The sequence below is a fragment of the Lontra canadensis genome, unplaced genomic scaffold, assembly GCF_010015895.1.
Source record: "Lontra canadensis isolate GAN:19392208 unplaced genomic scaffold, GSC_riverotter_1.0 scaffold64, whole genome shotgun sequence".
Taxonomy (NCBI): domain Eukaryota; kingdom Metazoa; phylum Chordata; class Mammalia; order Carnivora; family Mustelidae; genus Lontra; species Lontra canadensis.
In genome coordinates, this window is record NW_022631058.1 from 7,200,183 (window position 1) to 7,212,828 (window position 12,646).

The window sequence follows — 12,646 nt, forward strand, 5'->3', positions numbered from 1 at the left end:
CCACAAACTGGGGCCTACTATGAAGATGTTGTAAATGCCTTATTTTGGAGGAGGAATATCTGAGGATCTGATCTGAATGTCTGAATGATCATTCCAGTGGACCCCACCTTGCTCTTGCAATCTTTTCCTTTCCTTTGTACATCAAAATTCCCGGACAAAGTAAAGTCTCCTGATGAACAAGGATTATACAGCTACCCTGACCTGTGGATGAGGTATCTTAAAAATTTAGCTGATTACTCTGGTGGCCTTATCCTTTTAGGGATAGGTTAATAGTCACTCAGTTTCTTATTAAAAGCCTGTGATTTCATGTTCTCCATTCTCTGCCACAGTCTTGGTTCACCTAGACCTCTAAAATTAAAGCAGATATTCTTTACTTTTATTAACTGTCCCAAGGCTCATTAGGGAGCCTGTTGTCATGTAACTAGCACTTCACTGAGAGTCAGACACCTCTTGATTCTACTACTTTCTTTCTATGAGACTTTGGACTTCTGCCTCCATCTTTTAATTAGGTCAAATATAAATAATATTAACTATTAACTCTACAGACCCAGAAATATTATTATGGAAATCAAATTAGATAATTTATAAGGGTAATTTTAAATATCAGTGATCTAACCACATAAGCAGACTAAAATTTTCTTTTCCTTTTTTTCCTCTCATTAGTTTATTTCTGAATAGTTGATAACAGTGTTTATTAAAAATTGAAAATAAATTAAAGTATATATAGAGATACACATATGTGTGTGTGTGTGTGTATATATATATATATATATATATATATACACACACATTTTTTAAGTATGTCACCCTATCTGTTTTCTGTCCTCTAGACATATTTTATGTATGTATATATGTATGTATATATATATATATATATATATATAGAGAGAGAGAGAGAGAGAGAGAGAGAGAGATTGAGATGGAGTTATTTAAGGAATTGAATCATTGATTGCCAGGGCTGACAAGTTTTTGAAATCTGCAGGGCAGGCCAGCAGGCTAAAAAATTCTGGCAAGAATTAACGTTGTCGTCTCAAGTAAAAAATGATTTAGAGGAGGAAGAATTTCTTCCTGTTTGGAGGACCTCAGGTTTCTCTAAATCTTCCTTAACTGATTGGATGAGGCCCATCTACATTATGGACGGTAATCTGCTTTACTCAGTCTACTGACTTAAATGCTAATCACATGTAAAAAATGTCTTCACAGAAACATCTAGATTGTACTAGTGAAGTAGTATATAAGTGTTTTTTACTTTTTTATGTCTGTAGATAGCTGGTCTATAAATATAAATGTTAATATATATGTATGCCTAATGTGTATGTATATGTACATTCATATTTAGTATGTAATGTGAAGATTCTATAGAATCATATACAAAAAGAGGACTTGACATTCTCAAGAGTTACAACTATTCCATTATATAGATGGACTATTTTTTTTTAACTATTCCCTATTGAAGCATATTTAGACTGTGTTTACTTTTTGACTCTTACAAACAATACTGCAATGAATATCTCTGTATATATTGAGCTCATGGCAGGGAAAATCTGTAAGATGAATTCTGGAAAATGGAATCCTGAAACAAGTGCACATTTTAAATTTGATCGATATAGCAAAATTGAACTCCTTAAATGTTGTAATAATTTACATTTAGTGCAGTTGGATTTTTTTTCTATACATTTGCAATACAATATGTTGTCAGATTTCTATCTTTTCCAACCCAGTAGGTTCAAATGCAATTTGATCATAGTTAAAATTTGCAGTTCTTATGATTGAAGGCAAGAATTTTGTTCATGTGTTTGAAAGACATCTGTTCTTCCTTTACTAAGAAATGTCCTGGTTTTTTGCCCATTTTTCAGTTGACTTGTTGATAATTTTCTCATTAATTAGACATAAAAAAATCAACACATTATAACATAATTTGCAAATATCCCCCAATGTGTCACTATCTTACTTTTTAAGGTCTGTTTTGAAAATACTATGCAGACTTTGTATGTATTTGAATTTTTTAATAATTTATTTTATATTTTTAGCATTTTACATTACACTTTGAATGATCTTTGATTCTTAGAATCTTATTAATTTATTTTTTGAAGTTAAAATTTTGATCTGACTGGAATTTATTTGGGACTAAGAAATGGGATAGCAATTTGTTTCCACCAGAGAGGACTGCATTGCTGTTGTGCATTTGCTAACTACCCCATCACATCCCTACTCCTGGGCAATGCTAAATTTATATTATTTTTGATTCTCCATTCTGTTTCATAGTCTTTCTACCATACAGTTTTTTTGTTTTGTTTTGTTTTGTTTTTGTTGCTTTTCTTTTTTAACCCCCTCCCTGCTCCAACTCTCAAAAAAGTACCCAGAAATTAAATGTGAGGAAGCACCAAGAGCCAAATCAAGGCAGCCCAAGATAAATGGGCTCCCTCCTGCAAGGCCAAAGTCTGGGCCCTGGGGTCTCTCCACTCAGCCTAGTAGTAAAAGCTGGTACAGAAAAAGGTGGATCCAAAAGCTGGCATTAACCCAGTCCAGGGGGTTTTTCTGCAATGGGCCATCCCTAATGTGGCTAGGCTGTGTAAGAAGCAGTATTTGTTGCTATTGTCAAAGAGCTCCTTTTTATAGACATCTGGAGACTGGGTGCCATGCACCACATAGGCCAAACCTAAGGCCCTCTGCTCTGGATAAAGCAACCAAGGGGAAGAAACCAGCACCTGGCCCAGCCATGGTCACTACCATACAGTTTTAATTGCTATAGTCATGCAATATATTTTGGCATGCAATATATTTAGGACAAATCCCCACATATTTTAAATTTTTTTCAGTGTTCCAGAAAATATTTATTTAATTTGTGTTAAATATTAAATATAATTTAATATTAAATAAATATTAATAAATATTAAATATTTTAAATTAAAATTTAAATTTTTAAAATCATGGCATACATATCAAGTATTTATTATCACTCTTTATACAGATAGAAAAAAGTACTGTTAGATTGAGAATAAGTCAACAATTAATTAGCAACAGCTACAGAGTATTTTGGAACTTGCCTCTTTTTTTTTTTTCTTTTTCTTTTTTTTTTTTTCAAAAAAAAGATACTTAGCCATTACTCTCTACTGTGGAAGCTATCTATAGATTTTGTTTTTAAATCTGTTTTCTTTTCATAGAATAATAATTTTCTTAGCAAGTTTTAAAAGCTAAGACAAAGCTAGAATTTGTTTTCACAGGCTTTGCATCAAACTTTACTAAGAATAGTAACAATTGAGGGGAGGTATGGTTGTGAGGGAAAGTTGTGTGCTAAAGTCAGAGAATTAGTTATTCCATTTGCTTGCACTAACTACAACAGGTCTTCTGATGTTTAATATATAAGCTAATAGATTTGCCAATCATGAAGGCAAAGGGGTCTGATAAAAAGCTAAAGCTTTTATTAAGTAGAATCTTAAACTCATTTTTAACATAAACAGTAATTTAAATAATCTGCATTCCCCCAAAATAAACAATACCTTTGTTGTTGTATTGTTTTGTTTTTTCAAGAAAACAGTCAGCTATGTAACATATTGTTATCAGATTGTTTGGGGTTGTAGTTTTTTGTTTTGTTTTGTTTTTTGTTTTGTTTTGTTTTGTTTTTTGTTTTTTTCAGACTATCCTTGGCAAAATAATTATCTATAGCCCTTTTATAATATAAAAATTTGTGTACTTTATCTGAAACCTACCTGATCAGACATTTTAGAGGAGTGACTGAAATCTATATTTTTTTAAAAAATCCAGCTGATTTTTCTCTCTCTTTTTTTTATTTTCCAGCTGATTTTTCTGACAAAAGTTTGGAAAATAATGCTCTGGAGATGTCGCATCAATAATGCCAGATATTTGGTAAATTATTTCGTTGGCTATCACTTAACAGTTGCCTTATTGAAAAAGCCGAGTTGGTTGTCTATGACTAGTTGTCCTTAGGTTTCCATTTCTTTTTTGTTGTTGTTGTTATTTGTTTTTGTTTTTCTTTGTGCGCTATTGGTGCATTTATTTTATGTATTTTTTTTATTAACATATAATGTATTGTTATGCCCCAATAATGGGTCTGTGATTAAAGGAGCGAGACTGATACAAAGTGAAGGTCAAGCAAAGCTTTATTTCGCGTCAAGCATCAAGATTCTAACCAAACATTCAGGGCCGCACCTCTTACAAGAGAGGGCGACCCTTCTCTGTTTCACAGACTAGCTTTTAAGGGCATAGGCCATGCGGTTGGACCTGGCCATGCGGTTGGACCTGGCCACGCACAGGTGGCCAATGAGATTGTAACACACACAGGAAACTCCACAGTGATGCTAGGTGACCAATTGAGTTACAGTTTACCCTAGTAGACATTTGAACCAGCCTATTACACCTTGATTGGGATTGGCGCCCAAAGGGCGGGGCCCATACTCCTTGGTAGCCAGGGAGACAGTATGCATCCCCCTACTGATTGGATGTCTCCACCTGGCCTGACCCACCTTTGTATTTGGGCTTTGTTACCTGAAGCTGGTTTCCGGGACTTGTCTCCAAGTAAATCCCCTGGGGGAAGGGGAGCAGGGAGTTTCTAAATAGGTCCTTACAGTATCATTTGGCCCAGGGGTACAGATCTGTGAATAGTCAGATTTACACACTTCACAGCACTCACCATAGCACATAGCTTCCCCAATGTCCATAACCCAACCATCCTCTCCCTCCCCGCTCCCCCTGGCAACCCTTGTTTATTTTGTGAGATTAAGAGTCTCTTATGGTTTGTCTCCCTCCCAATCCCATCTTTTTCATTTTTTTCCTTCCCGATCCCCCAACGCCCCCACTCTGCATTTCAAATTCCTCATATGAGAGATCATATGATAATTGTCTTTCTCTGATTGACTTATTTCACTCAGCATAATACCCTCTAGTTCCATCCATGTCATTGCAAATGACAAGACAATGGAATACTATGCAGCCATCAAAAGAAGTAGGTTTCCATTTCTTAACCTTGAGGTATTTACAGACTTAGGTTTTAGTTTGCTTGGTAGGCATTAGAACCACCCTAGTCTAATGGGCTCCTTATTTAATTAATTTACATTAGTAAGGGGCTCTGCTGGAATTTGAAGTAAGACAGATGAACTCCCAAGACCCTCATTCTTAATCATGAACTGCCCTATAGTAAATCCAGCTCTGGGGAGATAATATTAGCTGGGCACATGTGAAGACTGTAATTTTCCTTTCAGGCTGATATAGACTCTACTTTTTGTTGTCCTTGTGTGCATGCCAAAGAAAGTAATACTAATGACAATAAATGTATCTTTGTTATACAGGTATTTGAGAAGAAAACAGAAGGATCTTTATGCTAGATTATCTAGCAATTTCTGTTTATCTGGTTTCTATCAGATATAGTTACTAATAGAGAGAAATATGTATCTCACACACACACATATATAAACAGACGGTAGACTCTTTCAAGTCTGATACAACAATCAGTAATCTCTCTTATCATTTTTGTTGTATTAAGCTAATTAACTCATGTTTTCAACTTGTAGGCTGGAAAGGAATTGTGTGAATAGAAGTTTTGAGCTTTTCTTTGTGTGTGTACCAAGTACAATGGTCTTTTTTTTTCTCTTGGGTACTATAAAAGGGTAACATGATAGCACCCACATTTCCAAAATGGGTCACTGATTTCACTGCAAATGCAGTGAGTGTACTGTTTTCATCAGAGAGATATGACTATTTAGTGGTTCTTATTATGCTTAAAAATACAGAAGCAATTTCTAAACAATAACACTTATAAATCCTTTACATAAAATTGGAACATCTCCTTTGTTCCTCTGTTTATTAAACATCCTGTCAGAAATAAGTGGTAACCAATAAAGGTTGAGAGATCTTATCTGCAGTAGACAGACAGTTGCATAGAATAGGTTATATTATATAATATAACCTATATATATGATATGCATATATATATATATATATCATATATACACAAATACCCTATGCTTCCTGCCTATCAGTCAGAAGACTTTAATTTTAGCTTTATATAAATATTCTAAATGGCCAATACTTGATTTTTCCCCCCTAAAGAGCCCAGTTACTCTTGAATAACAGCTGTGCAAGCTGTAAAGTAAGTAAATGAATCTTTCAAGCTTTTGGTAAAAGTTCAAGATCTTACAGTTAGTGTGGAGTTTGCACCATTCTGCTCACTGCTGTGATGTCCGTTTGCTCTGTTCCATTTTAAGCAAAGCTGAAAATGTGGTTATGGCCCAACTTGGCTTTATGTCTTTTTCCTTTCAGCATCTATGTAAAATGAGCCCCTTATTTAGCAGATATCTTCTTGTATTCTGTGTTTTAGCTTAAGAAAAATAAAGTGCTTATCTATCATTACAACTTTGGGGTACTGAGGGTAGATGAAAGACCAACTGGCTTCAATTTTACCGCACGCAGCATTAAAATATTTTCCAACTACAGAGACTTTTCCAGCAATTGCCTACTACTGGTTCACATGCTGATCTGATATGTTAGAGACCTTCACTCCTGGGACAGCCAAAGCCCTCCCCAGATGTATGCAATGTACAGCAAGGATTACATCACCTGCCACCAAAGGGTAACCATTTCTGATGAGACGCAGACAACTGTGCTTTTATTGGGGCATAGCAAGAGTAGAGAGCAGGTACGGTTTCCAGTCTGGGAGTTTGGGAAACTAACTCAAGTTTAGAATAAATTAAAACAATAAAATGGAATTGTTAGGATTCTAGGAGAAATAGGTGTTTTTATTTTTGTTTTTGTATTAAAGATTTTGTTTATTTATTTGACAGAGAAAGACACAGGGAGAGAGGGAACACAGCAGGGGGAATGGGGAAGGAGAAGCAGGCTTCCCAGTGAGTAGGGAGCCCATGCAGGGCTCCATGTGGGGCTGGATCCCAGGATCCTGGGATCATGACCTGAGCCAAAGGCAGACTCTCAGGACTGAGCCACTCAGGCACCGCAAGAGAAATAGTTTTATACACTGTTTTGTTTCATTTGTTTTGTTTTAGTGTTGTTGATTTTTTAGGTCTTACGGTCTTAAAAGGAACTTATTTTTTTTTTAATTCAAATGTCTAATTAGTTTAAGAATGAGGAAAAGCATTCTAACTTCCACATAAGAATGGATGCAGGGAGTAAAGAGAGAATGAGAGAGGAAGAAAGGAGGCTGGGAATTTGATCTCATATGTGAGTTTATTTCAACAACACTTGTTGATAACTCCCTTAGACAGCATAAAGTTTTCCTGGCACCACCAAGAGGCAAAAATATGAATTCAGATAATCCACTGGAAAATCAAAACTGCAATGAGATACTATGTCACACTGGTCAGAATGACTAAAATTATCAACTCAGGAAACAACAGATGTTGGTGAGGATGCAGAGAAAGGGGAGCCCTCTTACACTGTTGGTGTGAATGCAAGCTGATACAGCCACTCTGGTAAACAGTATGAGTTTCCTCAAAATGCTAAAAATAGAAATGCCCTATGACCCAGGAATTGCACTACTAGTTATTTATCCAAAGGACAGAGACATAGTGATTTTAAGGGGCACCTGCTGCCCAAAGTTTATAGCAGCAATGTCCACAATAGCCAAAATATGGAAGGAGCCCAGATGACTATCAACAGTTGAATGGATAAGGAAGATGTAGTATATATAGTCATTGGACTATTATTCAGCCATCAAAAAGAATGAAATCTTGCCATTTGCAATGATGTAGATGGAACTAGAGGGTATTATGTTAAGCAAAACAAGTCAGCCAAGAAAGACAAATGCCGTATGATTTCACTCACATGTGGAATTTAAGAAACAAAACAGATGAACAAAGTGGAAGGGAAGGAAAAATAAAATGAAATGAAAACAGAGAAGGAGGCCCTCGGCGGGTCCAGCCTTGGCAGTTCCAGGTATCCCCGAAGGAGAGGCAGTGTCAGCAAGATGATTGGGAGAGTCACAGAAGAAGTTCTGGTCAGTAGTCAGGCATCTCCATCTTTATTCTGATTATCGAGCTTCTTATATAGGCAGTTTGATTGGGGTAGGGGGTCACAAGCATTCATCAGATAATTTCTCTTGGTTCACCACATGTTAGTTTAGTTAAGCCATAATGGTGTAGACCGGCACTAGGGATGGGGGAGAGGGTCTTGCTTCTTGAGTAATCATGTCCCTCAGAAAGCCATGGGAGGTAGCAAAAATATGTGCTTTTTGATAACTTATTCTGGGGCCTGCAGGAAAACAAGATATAGGTTAATGGAAAATGAGAAGCTTTAGGGATAAACTAGGTAGTAAAGAACTTTGGGAAAACAAGAGATAGATTAATGGAAAACGAGAAGCTATCTGGAGGAACTAAGTATATAGGAGAGAAGTAGGAACGAGAAGGTGTTACCTTTGCAGGAGGCAGGTGTATTTTAATGGCTCCATTTGTGAAAACCTTGGACAAATATCAGCTTAAGGAGGAAATCGTCTATTGCGGTACCCATTTAAAGTTCTCCATAATCCTAGGTAGGGAAGAATTTACCTCCTTGGAGTTCCTCTGGCCCATAAGCCTGAGAGATGTTTGCAGCAGATTAGCAAGAGGCTGTTTGTTTGAGAGAGACCATGCGCATCTGCAGGGTGATCCCACCCTCCATAGGGTTAAGCCGGCATTAGTTCAAACCTTAACCTAGTGGGGCAGTGCCCTCAACCAGGCCTCATGTCTCCCAACACAAAACCATAACTGTGAAACAATCTGAAGGGTTGTTGGAAGGGATGGGGGTGGGGGGAGGAGAAAACTGGGTGGTGGGCATTAAAGAGACCAGTTGAAGTAAGGAACACTTGGTGTAGTATGCAACTAATGAATCATTGAATTATACCCCTGAGTTTTGGAGGGGGGAGTAAGGTGAGCCTGGTGGTGGGTACTAAGATGGACACATATTGCATGGGTACAGTGCATAAACAATGAATCTTGGAACACTGAAAAAATTAAATTAAAAAAAAAAAAAAGAATCATACCCCTGAAACTAATAATACAGTATATGTTAACTAACTTGAATTTAAATAACAATAAATAAATAAAATCTTTTTTAAAATTAAAAAAAAAAAAGAATTCAGTTAATCCATTGGGGAGTTGAAAATGAATTTAGGTAGCAAGCACAAGAACTGGGGTTTACTAACCACACATAACTTTTTGGAAGCTATTTTCCACCTTACTAGTAAATCAACTTTGTTTTTAAACTGGTCGGTAATAGGTGTATATATCCCTCCAAAATGTAATGCTTATATAGCAGAAGTCTTACACATGTGTTATCATTCCCACAACAGGCAAACTTTTAAAAAACAAAGTGTGTTTTTGATTTTACATCAACACATTGCCTGCCTTCAACCAAACAACTGGAGGCATCACTGTTCTGCCAAAAAAAAGTAGATTTGCATTTTTCTGTTGGAGTGAAGTTTTTAACTTTGAATCTCACTTTTGTCATTATTTTTTATTCATTATTATTTTTTTAAAGATTTCATTTATTTATTTGACAGACAGAGATCACAAGTAGGTGGAGAGGCAGGCAGAGAGAGAGAGGGGGGAGGGGAAGCACGCTCCCCGCTGAGCAGAGAGCCCATGCGGCTGGATCCCAGAACCTTGGGATCATGACCTGAGCCAAAGGCAGAGGCTTTAACCCACTGAGCCATCCAGGCGCCCCTCACTTTTGTCAGTTACAAAGTAAAGAACAAGGAAAACCTCTTTGCAAGGTGATTGTAAGAATGAAAGATAATGCAAATAGGTAGGAAGTACAGCTTGACACAGGTGGTCTCTCACTGAAGGAGGGATTACCATCATTATCTGGACTTGGCCTCCCCTCCATTCCTGTAAACTTTCACTGACTCTGAGCCCCCATATGGTGATTAATGTATGGGATGATTTCTGAAATTTCCCCAAATATCCTGAGATGACCAATCGATTCAATAGTGACCACCAAACGACATTTTTGTCTAAGGTGAATTTTCCCAATTTTCCAAGAGGTGGGAGTAGTAATAATAGTACAAGTATTCTATAATATGGTCAGTGGAAAGATATGTTTTGGTATATATAGCTATGCAATAAAATTTTGCATGTTTCAGAGTGGTTTTTCAAAAATTTTTTACGTTTAATAGTCCAACATAAATTCTGACAACTGAAACAAACCTGGTGTTCGATTTCCACCTCATTCCCCAGTTGTCTACCAGAGGCATGCTCCCCTAGTTTCCCCTAGAGAAATGATGGTAAGCCATTATATCACTGGCTAAAGAGAATGAGTAACAATTTTTAATAACAGAATTCTGCAAAGCTCACAAGCCTGATAATATGTCTTACAAGCACAAAAGGTAATTGCTCTTAAATGGCATTTTTTCTGAGAGCTACAACTTTCTTTTCTCCTCAGTTTTTGAGAGTAAGGATTCCTTAAAGATTACCATTGTAAGGACTCAGGAATAAGTGAATCTCAAATCTGAAAGTTACTTTCTCTTGATCTGATCAGTTTCTGTACATTTTGAATATTCTTTCCTTATTTAGGATCATGTTTTGGTGACTTACCTTTTAAAATTACTTTCTAATGTCTTACCACATAATACATTTGGGGTTCTTACAACATCATTGATATTCAACATTAATGAACTCCTCCAGCTCTGACACTTACCTGTGCAACATTCTTTATCACTTATTCCTTTCATCATAAAGGGCAAAACTCTCTCTTAATCACTACAGTTATTTACTCTTCTGTTTTTTCTATTGCATCCCCAGAACAGGATTCTAATTTATTCCTTTGTAGATTGCCCTAACTCATATATTTTCACCTCAGAACATGAGTACATTTTTATTTTCTTAAATAAAAAACAATAAAAATAAAGTTATCTTGGCTATTGGTTAAGATTGGGTAAAGACAGACAAGAATTCAAATATGCGACATCTTGGTTCAGGAAATAGTCAATTGCTCTGCCCATCATTCTTGTCTTTACTATTCTGTGCCTCAGAGGCCCAACAATTAATTTTGAAGAGATGTTGAAATTTCACATAATTGTGGTTTCATTGACCATCAGTCTTTCCTTCCTTTCTGTCCAGGGACCATTGTGCATTCTCGCTTTCATCGTCCTCTGCAGTGACCCGGGACCAAATGACTGATTATATTTTAGTAAGCGGTCCCTGCATTTCTGGACCTACTAAATACTCCATTTAAATGGCAGACTCTTGCCCCATTTTTTATCGTCACTGTGCTGATGTGGGATCCCTCTAAGTGCATCCTATGAATAGTTTAGCGTCCTCAGGAGTACGCCGAATTTCTGTAATGCTTCATATGTCATCCGCTCCTTTGTCACACACATGGCTCCAATTTTAGTACTTTATTTCTAGTTGGCCCAACAATTTAGTTTATTTTTCCCTGATTGTATCAATTTATTTTAAGTCTCCTATTTCTGTGTTTGGATTCCTACCCGTCATTCCCACACCCTTTGGTTTGTAATTTTGTTTTTCTATCAAAATATTTGATCTGACTTCTCCCTGTTCTTTTCATCCTCGTCTGGGTTTCATCTTAGTATTTCTCTCTTTTTTTTTTTTTTTTAATTCCTACAAAGTATTTTCAATGCCTCATAAACATCAACTGGCTCTTTTTGAACTAGCCATTTTGAAACAGTCTTTCAGGTTTTCACATCACAGTAACTCCTTGTAAAAATTCATAGTCCTTGTAATGTAGGCTTGGACTGGGGAGGAGTACTCTGGTCAGTCTAAATTAGTGTTAGCCTCCAGCAACGGCCATTCTTATATTCTGCCGTACCAAAGAGAAAACTTCTCTACATGGACATCAGTCTCAGGACTGATCCCACAGCAGAAAAGGGAGCAAAATCAACAAGAGGGAAAAAATAGAGATCAAGAACAGCTTGGTTTCTGTTTAACAATTTTTGGGCTTTGTCTTTCAAAATCATGATCCAGGTGCGTCTTTGACCCAGAGAAGATTTAAAAAGAAAAGTCATCTTCCATTCTGGCATCAGATATGATTCAGTTTAAGTTACAGATGAAATGGAATACTAAATTCCATTTACTTAAATATAATAATACTGTTCTTTAGCTGCTTCTGGTTATGACTTATGTATTTCTTATGAGATATAAGCTTTAGGAAACTGTCAACATAGGAATAGAAAAGGATCAAATTGCAATTATTTATTGTATTCCACTCTTAACGCCATGACTAATTCTTACTTGGAACTTTTATGGAAATGAACTGTTTCCCTACATTTTTAAAGCACTCTAATAGACTTATTTTTATGTTAAATATATGTAACAAATGCCTTTCCTGTTATATGTACTTTTAACTCTTAATTTTAAATGATTTGACTTGTTCCAATTTGGAACACATATAACTAAAATAGTTTTAAATGTAACTCAGATTAGGAAAAAAATATATGGTTGTGCAGTCTCGCACTCTCTTTCTCTCTCTCTTTCACACACACACAGACACACACATACACATACCCCACATAGATATGCAGGTGCACACACATAAGTAAATTAGTTATTTAGTTACAAGCAAAGACAAAAGTCCTGAGGCATAGTATTCACTCATTTAGCCTCACCACATAAAAGTATCAGACTCTATGCTATATGTATCAACTTATAGTCCTGAGTATCAGAATCTATGCTTTACGTTGATG

General features: G+C 36.2%; 1 pseudogene; it reads right to left on the minus strand.

Moving 5' to 3' along the window:
- Window positions 1–266: 266 nt before the first annotated feature.
- On the minus strand, window positions 267–2,721 carry LOC116879903 (annotated as a pseudogene).
- Window positions 2,722–12,646: the final 9,925 nt, after the last annotated feature.